Here is a 19,261-nt window from a genome sequence, read left to right as displayed (position 1 = left end):
TGGACTGTGTCTCTGTGTATGAGGTTGTATAACATGGACACTTAGTGCCTTGCTCATCCACAAAAAATGCTGCTGTTCAGTGATCCTCAAAACAGCCTACATCTCAGAGCACACCCGAGGTTGTGTTTGAACCTAGATTTGTCTCCTGGCTGAACTGCACGAACACAAACTTGTACACAGGCACGGGTTTTAGGCAAGCCTGAAAGATCTGGGGGAAGAGCATAAATTGCGGCACAGGAGGTGCCACCTGAACATCAGGAAGCACATCTTTACTGTACAGGTGACTGAGCACTGGCACAGGCTGCTCTGAGGGGCTGTGGAATCTCCTCCTTGGAGATCTTAAAAAGCCACCTGGACGTGGTCCTTGGCAGCCTGCCCAGGTGGCCCTGCTAGGGCAGGGGCTGGACCTGATGGGCTCCAGAGGTCCCTTCCCACCTCAGCCATTCTGCGGTTCTGTGCGTTGCGCAGGAGGCCAAGAGGAAAGGAGGGCGTTTGGATAACAAGCGCCAATAGTTTTGCATCAACATAAAAAAAGGCTTCTCATCTGAGCTCTGGCAGTACCACGGGCGGAGGAAAGGGCAGCGTGGCGATCACAGGCGGTCTGTGGGACAGCTGCACTGCAGAAAGCTGAAGCTCTCCGTGGCCCTGGCCACCCAGCCCTCCGCCATCTCCCCACACACCCCACTTGTTGAAACGGGAGGTGCGCCATCACCAGGCTGCCTCAAACAACCGGTGCGCCCCTTCAGCTCGGAGGCCGCTCTCCGGGCCGTGCCGGGCCCCTGCAGCCCCCGGGGCGGGCGGGCGGGAGGCGGGCAGGGGCGGTGCAGCGGGCGGGGCGGGCCGGGCCGGGCCGGCTGCGGTGGCGGCGCGGGGTCGGGGCTGCCGCCGAGCTCTCGTGGGGCAGAGCCACGCCGCAGCGAGCCGAGCCCGCCTCAGGTGGGGCAGCGCGGCCGGCACCGGCCGGCTGGGGCCGAGGGGAAGCTGTGAGGTTCCCCTTCGGGAGGCAGGGGCGAGCCCGGAGCCCCCGCGGGGCTGCCTCGGCTCGGGGGTCGCGGTGGAGTTGGGGGGAGACAGGGTGGGGTGGGGTGGGGTGGGGTGGGGTGGGAGGCAGCTGCCCCCGCTGCAGTGCGGGCTGGTGGGAGGCAGCGAGCCGTGGGGCTGAGATAATGAAGTGTCGTGCCTTCTTCTTGACAGGGAGCTGCGAGCGGAATGCGTCGCTGGTGTGGTGTTAGCGTGCTTGTTCGCGGTGTGATTTCAGTGCTTGTGGGCAGGTTGTGCTGGCTTGATACCCTTGCTCATCTAGTTGGGACAAGATGAAATCATTTACGTTACCTTATATCGTTCTGTGTCGTACAGAAATCTGCCTTATCCTGATACAGGGGTGAAATGGATCGCTGGGTTTACATATATGTACTTAAGCTCCTTTGATAGTTTGTGGCACGGGAGTTCAGGCATTACAATAATGAGCAGAGTAGAGGTGTTCGTAATAACTGCAATTATATTCATTTCTGTACCTAGAAGGAGAAATCTGCTCCGTGGGCCACTTCCGATTACTCCTGTACAGTTGTGTAATGCTTAGGTGTACGTGGTACTTACAGTGCTGAAAGGATCTGGTCTCTGATTCAGGGATGTCACGGGCCGGAAAACCAGTCACTGGTTGATTCTGAAAGTCTTCCGACTTTCATGCGCCTGAGAAAACATCGTGGGTTTATTAGACTTGCTTAATAAGCTTACCTAAAAGTTTTCCCCAATCCTTACTGATTGTGGGGATGCTTATTTTATGTCTTGCAAATACATAGTACTGAACTAAAGAATGGGCACAAGATATGTATTTGAAGAATTGTGAAAATTGTGCTAAGTATATTCCTTAAGAAATGTAGTTTTCAACCAGGAAGACTCTGATAGGATACGGTATATTACAGATACGTGCAAAACGTGATGTCCGAGCATGAGGTGACAGAGACTGGCAAAGCGGAGTTTCTGTGGAAGGACTGAGGAGTTGCTGCTGATCAGAAACTGAGCAGCAGTCAGTAAGAAACCTACAAATTGTATATGCGTTTATATTAAACAAAAATCAAGACAAGCATCATTCTGGGATGCTGAACTAGCGTGTTGTAGACATATGATGTCATCTTATGGTAGTTACAGCTTCAGTGTCTGGTGTCTGCACGGTATGTGATTTTGGACACCACAGCTCCAGCAGGCAGTTTAGTCAGGAGATCTAGAAAACAACCCATGAGAAAATAGCAAAAGAGCTGGATTTTTATAGTCTAGGGAAGCAAAGACTGATGAGAGATGTGATAACGATCTTCAGATGTGTAATTGGTTGCTGCAGAGTGGAGGGAAATAAACCGCTCTTCACACCTAATGAAGTTGTAACAAGAACCAGCATGCTAAACTGTAGCAAGAGAGATTAGGTAAATGGCAGGGAAAGTCCTCTCTAACTGCACAGGTAATTGAGCATTGGATTGACCTGGTAGGTTGTGGAATCTTCTTCACTGGAGGTTTTTAAGATCTGATCTAATAAATGTTTACTAGAAATGCTGAATGCAAGGGTGACCATGGCAAGGGTTGAGAGACACACTACATGACCTCTACAGGAGCTTTACAGGCTCCTGGTGTGGCAGAGACTACCAGAAGGCAAGCCTGTGAACTCACACTTTTGGTGACAATCATGCATTTCTAAGAGGCAGCTTAATAAGGTAAACACTACTCAGTAATCCGCTTATTGTATTTCACCCACATGCCTAACTATTATACTAGGTTTTGTGATCCTTTTTCCTTCTGCTCAAACCGCATTTCCAGCTGAGGTCTAAGAACAGTGGTGGATGATCTGCTAAAGAACATCTTGGTTTGGCACCATCAACCAGTAAATTGGCTTACTGGTAAATGTTTAGGAAATTTGAGCTCAATTCCAGAGTACAGTTCTGTAAACTGTATTGCATCGCTCCCTTCAGGTCCTTGGTAACACAAGCATGTTTCTGGCAAGTCTACATGACAAAACTTAAGTACTTTGGTTCAATTTATCGCAATCTTTTTGAAATTACTTGCATTATAATTCAGTTCTTAAACATACTTGAAAAGTGTAGTTTGTCCTGCTGAATTCAACAAGATTTTTTACCCAGTCCAATTAATTTAGCCCAACTAATTATGGAAATAGCTAGCTGAAAAGGGATTTCTCTTTGTGTTTTCTTCCCTTACCTCCTTTACCTTGAGGTTTTTTCTATTTTGCTCAAGTTTTATTTTTTTACTGTGCGTTGTTATCAGCTTACATATTAGTTTTGGTTACAAAATTCTACTACATTCTTTTGCTTCTACTGGTGGCCTGTGAAATTAGCTTCATGGACAAAAAAAAGGATAACTTTTATTTTCTTGAAAGAGAATGAGAGCAGACAAGGCCTAATCCTTCTTTCTAGGTTAGTCATTACTTTATGCACCTGTGTTTTGCTCATACTGCTTTAGAGAAGCATTGAATAAAACCAATCTTCCCAGTGTCTCTTTATAAGACAGGACTTTTTATGCTCTTAGTCATCTGTATTTTCAAGATGTATTTTTTATCTTCTTTGAGCTGGCACGACCAGAGCTGAACCGGTAATCCTGTAGAAGAGCCACTATTTATGCAGGGTATTCTACTGTTTCCTGTTTTGCTGCTCCCTTTGCTTTTCATCATATCCGCACTGAGGGAGCAGCCAGTGACACTGGGTAGCATTAGTTCAAAATGCTGGAAGAGATCAAAATATGGCTTATAAAATGCATTGTCTTGCTTTTAGCTTTCCCAATTTCAGTTTGCTGTTGTGTGCGTTGTCTGAGTTTCTCTGAACCACAAGTTTTGTCAGGGCTGGGAGCAGCAGGGGCTCCCCGGGGCTGTCAGGACAGGACCACCCGAGTCTCATTGCCCTAGCCAGGGCAGCCGGGGGGGCACCTGGGCAGCCCAGGCACCCTGCTGGGGATGGGGACAGCCCAAGGCTGGACCATGACATGGGCCTTTTGGGGGCCTGCCCATCAAGGCCTGTGGCCGGGCAGGGCCAGGCTGTGGGGAGCTGAAGCCCAGCCTTGCTGAGGCAGAGGCTGAGAGCCCCAGACATGGGCCCTGGGCTGTGGGAAGAGGCCAGTAAAGTCCTGTGAGTGCTGTGAAGGCCCTGATGCGTTTCAAAGCTTCACTGATCCAAGTTTTGTGTTGGAAACGTGAAACTTACCCATTAGCACACTATCTGAAGTTGTGGTCTTTAGGGAGCCTACAGAGACTGGAAGGCAATGTTGCCATCCATCCCAGGGTTAGAGTCACAAGGAGAACACCAGAGAGTTTATCTCCCCCCACTACACAACCCTCTACAAGTGTTTTATATGGTCTAGATCTGTGGTTCAGCATGGCCCTGGCTTGCCTATGCTGTAGCACGTGGGATGTTACGATCCCCGTGTATCCCGTGCCAGGGAGGATCCAGTGCACCTCCTCAGGCACCAGTGGTGGCCATGCGCTGTGGCTGGTGAGTGGCCAGCTCTGCTGGTGAAATTAGGGACAAGCAGAAAATTGAGGAGATTATTGGATTGTTACCATGTGTACTGCCTTGTTAAATAAAAAATAATCAAGACTTGGCATTCTTCACTGCCCATGAGCGGGAAAATAGGGTGAGCCTTGCTCCACGTTGCTTCATTTAGACTGCACTGGCTGTGGAAAAAAACAATATATGGTAGGAGAAAACTTAACTGGTGTGGACATAGACAAAATGACTTGAGAGGCTTTGTCCAGGAGTTGGACTTGATGATCCTTATGGGTCCCTTCCAACTCGGGATATTCTATGATTCTATGATTTTTTTCCTCTCTCTAGTTTCTGTGGTAGTAGGGTACTGTGAGATTTATAAAGCACTTAGTTCTAAGTCACCCTTGATCTGCACAGACATTGTTTTAAAGCAGTGCTGATTGATTTGGCTTTCCAGGGGAGATGTCAGGCACGCTAGTGGTGATTAACAGCAGCTAGAAACCAGGGAGATGAGCAGTGTTGATCGCACTGAATAATATTATGAATGGAAATAGGAGTACAAAGTAAACATATGTCAACCTTTTGGAATTTGTGTGATTTATTTTGTTTCAAAGTTGGATTGAATAATTGATCTTTTTATCAGCGTGTTTTATGCTGTAATAAAACAGGGTTTAAATAGTGAGAAGTTAATAGTTGCTCTAAGTAAACACACAGGCACTGGAATGAGGTACGTTCTCTCTAACAAAGAACATGCAAAAATTGCAGGGAAGTTGTTTGAACTTGGTGTGGTGAAGAATAAAACTACCTTTCATGCCAGTGAGAGATTTACATTTTTCCTTGAATTCTCTGTAAGTTCAAAGTAAGCCTTTAAAGAGTGCTGCATTAGCACGTAGGAAATCTAAATTTCCTCCTTGTATGTTAGTACTTTAAGGCCTCTTCATAATTCAGACTTGTACATTCCAAGATTTTTCTCTCTCCCATGATTAGTTCCAGTAGCTTGGTCTGAAGCTTTGGTTAGAGGCATGAGACACTGCACTAATAACAAAGAGAAGCTGGAAGCTTCTTAGCAATGTAAACAGAAATAAATAATGATGTGGTAAAAATGAGTGGGTTCTGGAGGTTCGAGGGGGGGGGGAGGGAGAGAAGGAGGGGCTGGGAGGAATTGGGGCAGGAGGGGTTGAGAGGCAGCTGGAAGGACCACCTGGCTTTGGGTGTGGGACTGGGGAGCAGGAGTCTTCTGGGTTCTGACAAGGGGACAGAGATACGAGGAGGGCTTGGGATGCTTTTAGGAAGGGTTTGTAGGAGCATTGTGACAGCAGGATCTCTCTTGTTCCCTCATGCATTTCATTCAGACTAGCCTTCCTCATTGACTTCACAGAATCATAGAATGGCTCAGGTGGGAAGGGATGTTAAGATCACCTAGTTCCAACCCCCCTGACATAGGCAGGGACGTCACCCACTAGATCAGGTTGGCCGAGGCCTTGTCCATCTGGTCTTGAAACACCTCCAGGGGTTGGGGCATCCACAGGTTCTCCGGGCAACCTGCTGCAGTGCCTCACCACCCTCTTAATGAATAATTGCCTTCTAACATCTAATCTAAATCTCCCTCTTTTAGTTTTAAAACCAGTCCCCTTTGTCCTGTCACCTGTCTGATTAAGCAAAAAGTTGCTCTCCATCTTTTTTATAAGCCCCCTTTAAGTACTATAAAGCTGCAGTGAGGTCATCCTGGAGCCTTCTCTTCTTCAGGCTGAACAGCCAACGTCTCTCTCAGCCTTTCTTCACAGCAGAGGTGCTCCAGCCCTCTGATCGTCTTTGCGGCCCTCCTCTGGACCCGCTTCAACAGCCCCACATCCTTCTTGTGCTGGGGGCCCCAGACCTGGACGCAGCACTCCAGGTGGGGCCTCACAAGGGCAGAGCGGAGGGGCACAATCACCCTCGCTCACCTGCTGGCCACCCCTCTGTTGGTGCAGCACCAGGATGCAGTTGGCCTTCTGGGCTGCAAAGGCACACTGCTGGCTCATGTCAAGTTTTAATGGCAAGTCGTTTAACGTCAAGTCTTCTCCACTGTCCCATGTTAAGTTTTTAATGCAAGTCGTTTAACGTCAAGTCTTCTCCACTGTCCCATGTTGTGGTGCCTCTCAGTACCTTTGCAGCCATACATTTTTTCCTGAAGCTAACAGTTTTCCTTTCTCTGTTCACTGGCCCCTGTGATTCCCCCCCCTCCCAGACTTTGGGAAGAGGTTTAAGGTTTTAGCACCACTTGTTCTGTCTGTTGGGATGGCAATGAAAGGAGGTAGGATATGGGGACTGTGCAGCGATGAAGCACTTCAGTGACTTTGAAGAGCAAGGCTTGCTTCTCTTGTGATCCTGCTTGACATGAGAGAGATGTATATGGGAGAGGTGTATGGCAGTTCCTGATGATGCTTCATGTATACCCATCCTTAGCAGTGGTGGCAGAAGTGCTTAGGGACTGTGTGACCAGGAGGTGCTCGTTAGTGATGTGGGATGTAGCTCTGCCATCCCCATCTTCTTCGGTATAGGTAAAATCTGCCAATTGTAATGTTCTAGTAGCTAATATGTGGGCAGGTTTATGTATGGCTATGAAGGGCCCTGAAAAAAAAGGAGTGTTGGATTTTTGTACGTTTTAATTTGGAAGTTAAGATTTTCTAGGATAGCTCTGAACGTGTCTGTCTGAACATGGAACATGACGGCTGTAGAATACCGTACATCTGCTGGTGTGACAAAACTTGTGGGATTTTTTTAAAAGATTTTATCTGTGGAACATGCTAGAAATGCATATTTACCCAAGCTGCTTTTGAAGGGAAGAAATTGAGTTGCTGGTATGAAGAGTGTTCCAACTTCTGTGGTTAAAGCGTACATTAACACTGATATTTGGTTAGCTCAGAACATTTTTGTATATTTTAAAGAGCATTTAAAATAACCAAAGCTCTGTCTTTTTTTTTTGTGTTTAGTCCAATTTATCAAATTTACAATATTGAGTTGCGTTATTCAATGTCTTGATGACTTTCCCCTTTCTTTTGTGTAAATCTTTAGAGCCATGTTGATGATAAAACATGTTTTAACTTGCCTGAAATGATTTATATCCTACATCAACAGAAAGTTGGAAAAAAACCCCAAGCTCTAGATCGAGAGTAAGCCAACATTTTTTAAAGCATGCCAGCTTGTATTTTCCAAATTATTTTATAACAATCTGTACTTTCTTCATTAAGCAGAGTTAACGATTTCCAAAAGTTTTATTTTTAGTCCAAGCTGTTGCAGCATTTTTATTTTGTATTTGCTGAGCCCACTTAAGGTGATTTGAAGACATGTAAGAGAAGGGTGCTGTAGTTGCTGCAATAATGGAAGTATCCATAGGTTCAGTCTTTCACAAAGACTTCCCAGCTGCCTATTATCAAGAATACCTTGTGCTTCTGTTCATCTCAGTAGGTAACTGCAATTCCTATCACCTTTGAGTTGCTTCCCTAATTCCACACAGCCCGTGGTATCATATGTAGAGAGGTCAAGATAACACTACATAGTTGTAAAAACATTATGATTTATTAAAATACCAGATTATTGATCTCAGTGTAAAATGTTGTGGCATAACCCTTGCTTTGTTCAGGTGTGAACTTTGGTGAAATTCGCAGAACGCCAGGAAGGGACCACTTGATCCTACAATGAGCCTTCTAGACCATAAGTGTAATGAGTACATTCGAAGGCAGATGTACAAAGTGGTCACTTCAATTCCTATCCTGATATCAGACACTTAAATGTTCAAATATAGGTGCAATTAGAAAGGACGTGCTGCCTTTAGTGTCTGCAAGTGTAATAATTTCTTTTCTTAGTCTTTTAACCACCTGGGATGTCCTGTGTGGCTCCTTGGAGCTCTGGCCCAGATAGACTCCCATTAAACAGTGATGTAAGCACAGCTGTCAAAAATGAACATCTCTTCCTTTAGTTGCGGCTCTCTTTGACCAGTTCAGCGTGTTCCTACCTCTTGCACTTGGACTCTGACCCTGGTTTTCCACTGTTTGCCCTCTCTGCGCTGCAAGTAAAGAAGATGGAATCAGATTCCCAATTAAAAAAAAAAGGCAGAAGAGAAAATACTAAGTGTAGCTACAGTGTAATATGTGGAGAAGAGGAGGAAGGCACATCTGTGCAATAACTTACAGGGTGGGTGAATTTTGGAAAACATGGCTTGAAGTTGGAAGAAATGAGTGTGGACCATTGTTGGATTGTTAGGGTCACGGATTCATTCCTTTCTCAGCTGTGGGAAGTGTTTCAAAACAAAAAAGCACTCTGTGGGGTGGCTGTCTGAGATTAGAATTTATGTCCAAGTCAAAAACCCTTGGGAAAGTTATATAACTGCACTTCCATTTAATCCAGGCATTGGTTGCTTATGGGAGACAGACACAGGAGTCTCCCGTTCTTAAAATCTTCGCCTTGATAGCACTTGATTGCAAGATAAAGCAGATCACTCTCGATGGTATAGAAGCTGAATTGAAGTGCGTGTCAGCGTGTTGGAAAAAGTTCCTTACCAAGAAAAATGGTTTCCACAGAGTTACCACATTTTGTTTAAAAGACCTCCCATTCAGAGGGCAGATCTAGGCAGGTAGTGAGAGAAGTGAGAGAAATTTTGAGATAAACCATGAGAGAAGTGAGAGAAATTTTGAGATAAACCATAACTGTCAACTCATGAAACAAAACCATGTGGAAAAGTGCAGCCAAGAAAATGGAGCTATGTAAAGAGTGGAGTCCCTTATTTCATAGTAATTTAAAACAAAAGAACCACTAGGTGGAAATACAAGAATTAAAAGGTGTTATATAGTGGGGAATTATGTTTCTTTACTGAAACTAAAACTTTCACTTACTGAAACAGAGTCCTTTCTGTACTTCAGGAACATCCAGAGAAAGTGAGGATCAAATGGCAACCCTAAGGAAACCAGCCAAATAAATAAAATGACATTTTGAATAGCTCTGGCTGGAAGTTGACAGTAAAACAATGGGGAAATAATGGCAACAAGAGACTTGGAGGTGATTCTTCCTATCCCTGAGAAGTAAAATTGAGAATCCTCCACATTCTATGTAGACTTGCACAAATCATGAGAAATCGTTGTTGATATAATATATCAAAATGCTGGCAATCTATTAAGCTGAAAAATAAACTGAAATACAATAGAAGATAAAGCAATAAAGGATTTTTTTTTTGCTTTTTTACTACTGTGAAAAAATGAGGGGTGGGGAAGGGGAGGAAGACTTGAATAGGAATAGCATTGATTTTTTTTTAAGGTCCTAGACAATAGAGTTTTATGTTTCTTATTCCCTGATGAATTTGAAATGAGGAGGATGGAATGTAATTGTATGCCCCTGTGATTAAGTCCATTTGCTGTGCAAAGAGGCCCACATGGCCGTGGTGTGCTCATGACTCAGCTGAAATGAACATTGACAAATTTTGCCAAAAAGGGGAGGGAAGCTAGGAGGCAGAGGATTTCATTTAGGAGCTCAAAAGAGAGAGGACAGCTGCACCTAATTTTTCAGAAGCACGTAGTTGTCTTTGAGGAAATCAAGCAGTACCAAGAAAATAGCTTAATTTTGATTTCCTAATGAGTAAAGGCATTCAATTTTTCTCTTTTCCGATCTGGATTCAAATAGAGTATTTACTATCAAAGGAAGTATTACCAGCAAAGGAGAACTTTAATTTTGTGAATGCACAGGTACTTTATGCTAAGTAATCACTACTGTTAATGAGTAGTTTGTGCTTTTATGCTACCTGGCAGTAGCAAGAAAAAGACGTCTGACAAAACTGTCCTGGGAGCTGTCCAGTCCCGAGCATTTCACTTGCAAACGTCTCTGTACTTTGCAGGAGACATGATTCTCTCTGCTCCTCAAGACTGGACCACATTCACTTCTGAGTTTGTTTCCTGTATTTACAGGACGTCGTTGAAAAATTGGTCTGCCCTCATAGGCAACTGCATACAATGAAATCTTGCTCAGAAATCAAAATGATTTGAAAATTTTGTTATATGGTGGTTTCTGGAAACTCCATTGCACTAACAACAAAATGGAACTCAAATGTGGATGCTACCATCTTTGTTGGTGAGATGGACAGGGGAAGTGAGTGCACCCTCAGTGAGTTTGCGGATGACACCAAGCTGAGGGCTTATGGATTATGATATAGTTGTTATTATAGCTAAATTCTGTTACTTGTAAATTAATTGTAAATCATTACACAGCCCATACAGAGAACATAATTGCACATCTTGAAATAAAGTTCGGATGAAAACATTTTAGTCAAACGGATCAATTTATTTAATTAAGAGAACAATATGATATTCAACATATTTATTTGGATGTTGATACTATACATCAGAGATTCCTCAGATCTGATTCTTTTGACGGTGAAGACGTTTTTATGCAAAGTGATTCTGAAGTGATGAAGAAACTTGCGAATTAGCTTATAGTGTAGAGTACCTGGAATTCACAAACTAATTATATAACTGTTAAACTCTTGTGTACCTCTAAATACCATCCTTTTTGCACTGGCAAATATAGTTTCTAAAAATATGCCTAGAGGTACTCAGTCAGTATTCTCATAGTATTAAATGTCAGTAGTTTTGTATTTTGTAAATGTAGTAGCAAAACTGGGGTGAATAGAACATCAAAGAATACTTCTTGAATTATGATTGTGTACTTCCCATGGAAAGGAGTATTAGCTGGAAGGTAGGGCCTGGCATATCATTCTGTAACTGGAAATAGAATAGCCATTATTTAAAATTTCAATTTATAGAATGGAATCATAAAGTCATGAAGTGGTTTGGGTTGAAACGGATTTTAAAGATCATCTAATTCCAACCCCCTGCCACGAGCAGGGACATCTCCCACTAAATCAGGTTGCTTAAAACCCCGTCTGGCCTGGCCTTGAACACTTCCAGGGATGGGGCATCCACAGCCTCTCTGGGCAACCTGTTCCAGTGCCTCACCACCCTCTGAGAAAATAATTTCTTCCTTATATCTAATGTAAACCTACCCTCTTTCAGCTTAAAACCATTTCTCTTTGTCCTATCACTACATGCCCTGACAAAGAGTCCATCTTCTGCTTCCTGGTAGGCCCTCTTTAGGTACTGGAAGGCTGCAATGAGGTCTCCCCGGAGCCTTCTCTTTTCCAGGGTGAACAACCCCAGTTCTCAGCCTGTCTTCATAGCAGAGGTGCTCCAGCCCTTTGATTATCTTCATGGCCCTCCTCTGGACTTGTTCCAATACATCCATGTACTTCTTGTGCTGGGGGCCCCAAGGTTGAATGCAGCACTTCAAATGGGGTCTCACAAGAACAGAGTAGAGGGGAAGAATCACCTCCATCACCCTGCTGGCCACACTTGTTTTGATGCACCCCAGGATTGAGTTGGTTTCCTGGGCTGCAAGCGCACATTGCCGGCTTATGTCGAGCTTCTCATCAACCAGAACCCCTGGGTCCTTCTCCTCAGCGCTGCTCCCAATCCATTCTTCACCCAGCCTGTGTTTGTGCTTGGGATTGCCCCAGCCCAGATGCAGGACCTTGCGCTTGGCCTTGCTGAACCTCATGAGGTTCGCACAGGCCCACCTCTCCAGCCTGTCCAGGTCCCTCTGGATGGCATCCCTTCCCTCCAGCCTGTCGAATGCACCACACAGCTTGGTGTCATTGGCAGACTTGCTGAGGGTGCACTCAATTTCGCTATGTCACTGACAAAGATATTAAACAGGGCTGGTCCCAATACTGATCGCTGATGAATTTGTCCACTTAGTTTGATGACTTCCTCAATTGTTTTATTTAGAAGTCCTGTTGTACAGGCAGTGCTGTGTTTATTTAGTAGGTAATCCCATTGAATCAATTGGAATAATTTATGCCTGAATACAACAAATTGCAGTTCAGATGCAGATTTTATGAGATCATCATTAATTTATTTTGGATTCTTTTTGAGTGGAAACAGCAGTTGTTTTAAGTTGTAGGAGCAAACTGTGTGTATGTATAATGACTGGATTGGTCTAAGCCAGCAGGTGCTAGTTTTGCAGCTTGTGGTTAAATGCCTTATTTATTTTATATTTTTTAAATATTTAAACATAGAATTTAGAGTATAACATATTTTACTGTATAAAAATGCATTGAACTTTACTGAAAATGAGTTTGTCCACCTTTCTCTTAGTATTAATTTCTGTACAAAATTTTCTATAAGTTTTGATGCATACAGGATATTATTACTATTGGCTTGTTGTAATGAATGAACCATTGATGAGTGAACTATCAAAATCCATACAGAATTAAAATAAGTTATGTGCTTTGGGTGAATGATTGTGTGAGCTTCTAAAAACAGGTCATACATGTGGGTGGACAGTGAGGGCCATAGTGGTGGATCTGAAGTTAAATGAATGATATTTGCCAAGTCACAGTGTTAAAAACTTGATTTTTCAGGTTTCAGTGGGACACATGGGAACGCAGAAACAATTGTAAGAATGAACCTGAGGAGGTTTATTCCATGAAATGAGAATTTCTGGGAATGCAGCTTCAGCAAGCAGCACTTGAGTTAGATTTTGCTTCTCTGTTTCAAAGCACAGAACTAATGCAAAGCGTCTGCATTCTGCATCACTTGTATGTTCTGGCTTACCTGTGGATTGCCTTCAGGTACAGAAATGATCTAGATAATATCATTCCCAAAGACCTAAGGACTTAGATGTGTACTTGATTTGGGTGCCTAGGTCAAGCATTTAAATGACAGAGAGACTCTTGCTTCTACTCAACCCAGAGGTAAATGAAGGTCACTATGCCTAAGTTTTCTGTCAGTAAAAATTCCTGCACACCTACATGTCTGATGGTAGGCATGCCTAGACCATGTAGCAGGGTAGGTACGTACACAAGCCTGATTCCTAGAAAGATTTACAAGGCAGAAATTCCCTGTCTCACCTGCGGATCCTGATCCAGCAGGGAATTTTTAAGACCTGTTTTCGAACAAGTTCCTTGAATAGAAGGTGTTCTTTTTTTTTTTTTTTTTAATTCTTTATGCTATGTAGTTAATGTAGTTAGAGCATTAACCAGAATAAAGAAGACCTGGATTTAGTTCCTTCCTCAATCTATCTGGAGCAGTTTGAACCATTTACCTCAACATTTCTGGCAAATGTTTAAATGGTGAGCTTCAGGCCAGAGGTGGCATGGGAGAAGAGAGGTGTGAGGGCTGGGTTATGGGTGGTATTACATGTTTCAAGACCTTTTTTGCCAGCACTGCAGAGAGCCATAAATACAGGTGTCAGTATTCTCAGTTTCTAAAGTGGTTCTGGTGGCATAACAGAGATGTGCCAATGCCAGAGAACTCTGATTCATTTTAGGTGTTAGACCTTTGAAAGCAGGCCGTATCACTCGGTAAGCATTTGCGTTTACACTGGGCCAAATGAGCTGTGTATATATGTATGGTAGAGATTATGCTTCTTACCAGGCAAAGATGAAAGCTATGTGAAAAGTTAAGGATTCTGTTAAGGATAATGGCAGACGTGGGGCAGGGGTGGCTGTACTAAGAACAAACTTGCAAAAGTAAAATACATGAATGCATTGTTCCTACTGCTACAAACAAGAACACGCTTGGTAGCTTCTTTAGAATTTTTCTATTCAAAATATCTCTTAGCAAAATTGAAGAAGTGTCTCTGACACGTACTTAGTGATGCTCTGTAGCACTGCTGGACAAGAGTTACCCAGCAAAGGCTGTGCCTGACTCCACACTGCCTTTCACAAGAAGAAGGTTGCCTTCTGCTAGAGGTTTCAACACCTATTAGTAGTACCCTGTTCTTGCCTGGACAGTATTAGAGGACTGTAATGTAGAAATAAAGCTTTAATATATTCTTAAAACTTTTTTTTTTTAATTCATAATAATTAAATCTACTAAAACTTCACTATGAAGTGAACTTCATGGAAATTCTTTACCTGGATCTGTTTTGATCTCTATTTGTGTATGTTGGCAAAAATAAACTATTTATTGTGTTCTGTTGGATAAGTTGGGTATAGAACATTCTTTCTTTGCTTCTTTATCATGTTCTCTGTGTGTGTAACACTGTGTGTTCATGCTACTGGATTACTATAGTTATAACATTATGAATCCAACAATTAACATGCTAATAGATATATTCTAATATCACTACAGAAATTAATAGAAATCTTGTTCATCATAGAGAGCAAATCAAAGACATAATTTTGTGTTAATATTCCAGGACATAAATGTAGGCACTGAACTCTGAGTCTGGGTTTGTTTTCTGCTATGAAAAGCAGCAGCAGCATTTCCTCTTGTACTAACTCCTTTATACCAAGTATTTAAATATTAACTGGGGCCAAAAAAAAAGTAAAAAAAAAAAAACAACAAAAAACAATACCAAGATAACAACAAAAACCAAAACCATCCTGCTATTGTTACCTCCAGCATCTGTAGTGTTCTGGTGATAAATGGCCAAACTGTTTAGACATGCTTGCAGGAGGCTAAGGATTGGATATAATTAAAATGGATCACTCCCAAAAGAGAGACTGCGGAACACCATGGTCTGAGAATCTGTGCTAGTAATGCATTTAAACCATGACTTTCCATTTACTGTAAAAAATAAAAATTGGAACTGACATTTAACAGATGAATTTATCTCCACAAGTCTTCTTTAAATGAAGTCACTAAGACTGCGTGCTTAGTGTTTTTGTCCAGCTGTATAATCCTTAGTTTCCAGTGCCAGAATCAACCTTGGAAACACTTTTTGCTCTGAAACACTCTAAGTGATGCTCGGGAGTTTCTGTTCTTGGAGAGCAGTGAGAACACAATATGTTAGGATTCTCCCTTGTATATGTATTCAGTATTTTGTGTGTTTTTGTTTTTTTTTTCTTACCATTTTTCTAAGAGCATCAGTATAACATTAAAAAAAAAAGAAAGCCCTTCTGAACTTGAATGAACTCTGGAATATGTCTGAAAATGCATCAGGCCTATTTAGAAATGTCAAATTTCTGGCATGCATAATACCATGTTTAATTCCTTTCACTTTTTGGAAAACCATATATTAGAATCTATGAAGATATAAAACCTGCTCTTTTAATCTGTGAAATGTATTGTATACCTGCTTGTATAACTGCTTAAAAAGAAAGCATGATGTATAATCTCTTCAGGCCTATCCAGTGTCATCAATGTGCTATGTAACCAACTTGTTATAGGTCCTAGCAAGTGGGCTACGTTGTTTTAATCCTTTTTTTGGAACCTTCTTTGGTGATGTGGACTCTACAGAAAATGTTACATATGTTTTGTTTGTTTTGAGGTATGTGAATGATTTGGGAAAATTAATCTGCAGTAGAGTGTTTTGAAAAATGTCTAAATCTAGAGTATGAAGAGAGAGGTGTGCTGTTAGTGCTGCTAAATGCAGTGTTGTGGGAAGGATAGGGTTATAGTTAACTCATTCACCATAGTAAGACTCTTATCTAACATAGTCTCACAAACTGCTTGATTTAGGTCACTTCAGTTAAACTCTAAAAGAATTAAGTGACTTTGCAACTGTATTCTAATAGCTTCTAATGTGGACTGCTTTGTATGTGAAGTCATCAGAGCTAGTTGCTTAATGTAGGTGGAAAAATGGATGTGGTACTTATTGTAGAATATTGTAGATATTGTATAATACAATCCAGGATACTGTAGAAATAGCCTAGAGACTGTTTTCTTCTTTCCTTCTTTCTTTCTTTTCTTCTCAGATGAGGTTGTTAAAGTTGAGCGGTTGATCACATCAGTTTGTGAGTCAGTTAAGTATAAATTTTATATCAAAAGAAGCATAGCCAGCAGGTGATTGTCCTCCTGTACTGTGCTCTTGTGAGACCCCACCTGGAGCACTGCATCCAGCTCTGGGGCCTCCAGCACAAGAAGGACATGGACCTGTTAGAGTGGATCCAGAGAGAAGGTCCACAAGGATGATCAGAGGGCTGGAGCACCTCTCCTGTGAAAACAGGCTGAGGCAGTTGGGGTGTTTCAGCCCGGAGAAGAAAAGGCTCCAGAGAGACCTTATAGTGGCCTTCCTAAAGTGGGCCTACAGGAAAGATGGGAGGAGACTCTTTGTCAGGGCGTGTAGTGATAGGACAAAGAGAAATGGTTTTAAACTGAAAGAGGGTAGATTTAGATTGTTTATACAGAAGAAATTATTTACTCAGAGGGTAGTGAGGCACTGTAACCAATTGCCCAGAGAGGCTGTGGATGCCCCCCCGTCCCTGGAATTGTTTTAAGGCCAAGGCTTTGAGCAACCTTGTCTAGTGGAAGGCGTCCCTAGCCATGGCAGGGAATTGGAACTAGATGATCTTTCAGGTCCTTCCCAACAGAAACCATTCTATGATTCTACATTGGTACTATGAAACATCATCTTGTTTAGCCAGGTTTATTGTGTGATTAGCTGTATGGTATGAACAAAAAATTGTTTGAAGATGGATGTTGTGCACATTTCTGAGACTGTATGGCAGAAATTCATAGTGTTATACTTTTCTGGGAGTACTTATATTTTGTTGTTAAAAGGATCTTGTTAGTACAAATGGGTTAATTCTATGAGATATGAAATGGAGGGGTGAACATTCTTCTGGAAAGCAGAGAGATATCTTCCTAAAAGAATTTGTTAAATTCCTTGTCCCTTGGTACAATCTGTTCCTCTCAGTGTTGCTCAGAAGTACTGTTGAGAGCTCTGGGGATAAATAAAAGAGTTTCTTTCTATGGTTCTGACAGAGAGAGCCATTAGTTTCTTTATATTCTCCTTCTTTTAATAATTTTACCAAGCTCTTCTCAAAAGGACACAGGAACTCCTAAAGTATTTCTGGAGAGTGCTTTTGAAATAAAAAAGTTGTCTACACTGCTCTAGCCTCTAGGGGCATTTAATTTACCTGTTGCTAATTTAAGTCAAGCTAGCTGATTCAGAAATATGATGCTCCTTTATGAAGTACAGCTTTATTATTAACAAATTCTAAGCCACATAATGCCAAAGGGAGACAATGGGCAGAGTTGTTTGTTCTGATCTTTTGAGCAGAAAAGATGCAAGTGGAAAGGTGTGAAGGGGATAGAATAGGAAATTCTTCAGCTAGTTACTGTATGGGCTATAATATTGTACTAGATAAAATCTTTCAGAATAGCTTGAGGTAGGATGCTTAACGTATTCAATTATTGCTCAAAAGAAGAAAAAAGTCCCTGGCTGAAACCTATGCAGATGACAAGCGCTCATGACTCTTTGGGATCACTGCTGAGTATGGTAGGAAATATCATCTCCGGGTCCTAGATGACTCTGACCCATATGTTGAAGATTGCTTCATAGACAAAGAGTGGGAGGAAGGAATTTGCCTTCTTCCCATGTGCTGTAACCTGACAAGATGGAACAGGATGCTGCCTTCCACCCCCGCTCCATCCTTGCAGTGCCAGCTTGTGGGGAATTGTCTGCAGCAGCCGAGGAAGAATTTTCCAGAATTTTGAACATTGAGATTTCTGAGAATTTCCAAGTGCATAACAAACTTGTGTGGCCCTGACTGTTGTCACTGTTGTAATGGTAAACACCTCTGACGTGAGGGTAGGTCTCTTCTCAGTATCCTGGTGACTTGGAAATATGCTCCTATTGTACTATTAAATCCTCATTATTGAATGTCTGAAGATTAAACAAGTGGCCAGTAGCATGAATGGTCTGGAGTGAGAGAAAAGGGAAAGCAAAGTTAGTGGAGGTAAATGGATATATCAGGGTGCAGGGACTCTTTCATAGGGAGAGGTGATATTTGTGGTTCTCCTAGATTGGTAGTGGGCAATCGCTCCCTAGCATCCCCAAGGTATAGCTCATTATAAGACAAGAATGTGGAACTATGTATCCAACTAGGAGCCAACTAGGAGTTATCACCTGAGAAAAATCCAGCACAAAGACATGTAATGACTTTAACACACATGAATACAAACACTGACCTTTCAAAAGCAAAAGACAAGAGCTGGAGATACTTGTGAAAGGAGGAAGGCCACCACTACTTGTTAAAAAAACACAGGCAATAAAAAGCCACTTTGAAAGTTTAAAGCTGGTGGAAGTCTGCTAAAAAGGCCCATATTGCCTTTGAGCACATAAGTTCCTTCTTGACCATCTCTGAGGTACTGTAATGGCCCATGGGTCAGCAATGTGCCCTTGTAGCCAAGAAGGCCAATGGCATCCTGTGCTGCATTAGCAATAGCATTGCCAGCAGGTCGAGGGAGGTGATCCTCCCCCTCTACTCAGCCCTGGTGAGGCCTCACCTGGAGTACTGTGTCCAGTTCTGGGCTCCCCAATACAAGAGAAATGTGGAGCTACTGGAGTGAGTCCAATGAAGGGCTTCTAAAATGATTAAGGGACTGGAGCAACTCTCACATGAGGAAAGACTTAGGGAGCTGGGCCTGTATAATGGGATTTAACATCAAGAAATTATTTCGTGTTTAAGGAAGGGAAAATAACGTGCCAGAAGTCTACATGAAACCACTAGAAGGGAACAAGATCTAAGTATAGGCTAGAGAGTTGCTGTGACTGGTACTGTGGACTGGAAACACAACCCTCAACCATTCTGTGATTATAATAATAGTTTTTAAAAAGTTTATTTTATCATTCCTGATGTCAAACTGGAAGACGTTTTGTAAACACCTCATGTTCAGGAATATGGCTGCATGTTCTGTGCATGCGGTGGGGAAGGTATAGTGTAGGTGTTGCGGCATGGTGTTCAGTGAATAGCCAAACTTTGTCTCCTGGTTACTGAGCCCAATTCTGCCCTCTGGGGCATCAGGGAA

General features: G+C 42.5%; 1 protein-coding gene across 1 annotated transcript in view; it reads left to right on the top strand.

The window, feature by feature from the left end:
- Positions 1-841: 841 nt before the first annotated feature.
- COL21A1 (collagen type XXI alpha 1 chain) overlaps positions 842-19,261 on the top strand; it is a 115,668-nt gene continuing 97,248 nt past the window's right edge. Inside the window, exon 1 of the mRNA XM_040552810.1 lies at positions 842-936. The gene's annotated coding sequence lies outside the window, so the exon portion shown is untranslated. The remainder of the gene's footprint in view (positions 937-19,261) is intronic.

The sequence above is a fragment of the Cygnus olor genome, chromosome 3, assembly GCF_009769625.2.
Source record: "Cygnus olor isolate bCygOlo1 chromosome 3, bCygOlo1.pri.v2, whole genome shotgun sequence".
In the NCBI taxonomy this organism is placed as follows: domain Eukaryota; kingdom Metazoa; phylum Chordata; class Aves; order Anseriformes; family Anatidae; genus Cygnus; species Cygnus olor.
Note: the sequence above shows the minus strand (reverse complement) of the source record. Positions and strands in the feature narration are given on the sequence as shown.